Source organism: Humulus lupulus, chromosome 6 (genome assembly GCF_963169125.1).
Source record: "Humulus lupulus chromosome 6, drHumLupu1.1, whole genome shotgun sequence".
NCBI lineage: Eukaryota > Viridiplantae > Streptophyta > Magnoliopsida > Rosales > Cannabaceae > Humulus > Humulus lupulus.
Genome location: NC_084798.1, coordinates 103,215,406 through 103,218,143, shown reverse-complemented (window position 1 = coordinate 103,218,143; position 2,738 = coordinate 103,215,406).

Sequence of the window (2,738 nt, the reverse complement as noted above, 5' to 3'; positions counted from 1 at the left end):
TTGCTGCTCAAGATCAGACTCATCGAATTCAGACCCAAAGATTTCTGGCTTAGTCTAAGGTTTCTCAATCTGCAACTCTGCGGCAGGAGTTTGTGAAACCGTCATTGGAGGGGCGGTTAACAGTTGAATCACACAATCACGAGGCCCTTTCTCTAGGATTTGAGCAGTCGTCATCATCTTTCTTCCTTTGGTCTTGGAGAGAGATCCTTTCAGGGTGAGGGCTGCCGAAGTTCCCTTGTCGGCATTCTTGGATGAACCTGCTCCTCGGGTCTTCACCATTGTTTTGTGGAAAAACAGGTTAGAGAGAAGCACATACAGAGAGACAGAGATACACGAGAATGAATAGTGGTGCTAGGACTCGGTGATGGGATTGGATTATATAAGGATCCATGATTCAAATTTTAAAAGCCAAAAAGAAGAAATTTTATGCAGTAACTGCCCATTTGATTGTGTACACACTTTTGGGAAACTACCACAATTGGTGCCAAAATTTAAAAATAGAAATTATGGAAAATATGGACCCATGTTTATAGGATATGTGAATTAAGGCAATAACCAATTAAATACATTCCCAATATGCAAGATACGGTCATCCCCCCGCCCCCCTTTATTATTTTATTTATTTATTATATATTTCTTTATATTTATTAAACAAAAATTGCCGAAAAATGATGTCATTTGATTTGGTGCTCAATAACTTTGTGACCTGTCCAAAAATAGAGAAACAATCCAATATAATGATTAGCAATATTTTGAACTAATTAAACAATTAGAGAATCTATTTAGAAATAAGGTAACATTTTTCAAGAATTAAATACAAGATTATTTTACCAAATATTCTTTAGATACTAAAAAAAATGCTTTTTGGTTTTTATTAAGATTTTCTCTCTTTTATTTTTACTTTTCAACTCAAGGAAATATGTGTTTGAAAGTGATAAAGCCGAGTGCAATGAGGACATGTTAAGATAAAACTGCTAACCAAAATTTTGAAAAAAATCTTAGGACTACAGATCACTAGAAATGAGCACACACATAATGAGGACATGACAAGATAAAAAATATTTATATTGAAGCACAAACTCCAAAATATTTTCTAAGAGAGTCAAACCTAACATTATCAAGCGCTTTAGTAAAAATGTCAGCAATTTGTTTTGCAGTCTCAACATATTCCAAAACCAGGGTTTTATTTTCCACAAGTTCCCTGATAAAATGATGTCTAATATCAATATGCTTTGTCCTAGAGTGTTGAATATGATTTTTAGAGATATTTCTTGCACTAGTATTATCACAAAAAACTACCAAATTTTCCATACTTATCTCTTAATCGACCAACATTTGTTTCATCCCCAATAGCTGAGAACAACAACTTCAAACAGCTTTATATTGGACCTCAGCAGTAGACAAGGAAATGGAATTTTGTTTTTTGTTGTGCGATGACACCAGATTATTCCCCAAGTAAAAGCAACCATCACTTGTGCTTTTTCTATCATCAACATTTCCTGCCCAATCAGCATCACTAAAACAGACAAGATTAGAGTTAGTTTCTCTTGAGTACCAGAGACCATACTCAAGTGTTCCACTCAAATAACGATTAATACGTTTAACTATTGACACATGGGATTCCATACCTGAAACATACACCTACACTATAACAAATGTCAGGGTAACTAGCAGTGAGGTATAAGAGACTACCTATCATGCATCATCCTTGGTCAATTTAAGAGTAGTAGCCATAGGTGTTTTTGCATTTTTGGATGTATCCAACCCAAATTTTTGAACCAAGATTTTTGCTTACTTACTCTGAGAGATAAAAATCCCTTCATCTTTCTGTTTTACCTGTAATTCTAGGCAAATGGTCAGTTCTCCCAACCATGCTCATCTCGAATTCATCCTGCATTTGCTTCACAAATTCCTGCACTTTAAGATGAGAAGTAGAACAAAAAACAATGTCATCTACATAGATTTGAGCAATAATTATGTGAGAATCATTATCTTTGATGAAAAGACTTTTTTCAACTCCCCCTCTTTGATATCCTTTGAGGATAAGACATTGGGCTAAACGCTCATACCAAGCACAGGGTGCTTGTTTTAAACCGTGTAAAGCCTTTTTTAACTTAAACACTTGATTAGGATGATGAGGATTGTTGAATCCCTGAGGTTGCTCAACATAGGCTTCTTCACTCAAAATACCATTCAAAAAGGCAGATTTGACATCCATTTGAAATAGTTTTGAACCAATAATACATGAAATAGCCACAAGCAACCTAATAGATTCAAGTTTTGCTACAGGAGCAAAAGTTTCATCAAAATCTACACCTTCAGTTTGTGTGTATCCTTGAGCCACTAACATAGCCTTATTTCTAACAATTGTACCAAATGCATCACTTTTATTTTTATAAATCCATTTTGTACCAATCACATTTGTTTGGCTAGGTATCGGCACAAGGTACCAAACATCATTCCTCGTGAATTGCTCAAGTTCTTCCCGCATAGCCTTAATCCAAGATTCATCAGAAAGTGCTTCTTTCACATTTTTTGGTTCAATTGATGAAATAAAATACACATATTGACAAAGATTTACATACTTTTTGTGAGTTACCATACCTTTCACAATATTACCTATTACCAGGTCAATGGGATGATTCTTTTTTATTCTGAAGGAAGGTTCCTTTTGAACAAGGTCAGTAACATTTTCAGAGATTTTGTTACTTTCTTGTATGGAAGTTGATACCTCTGCT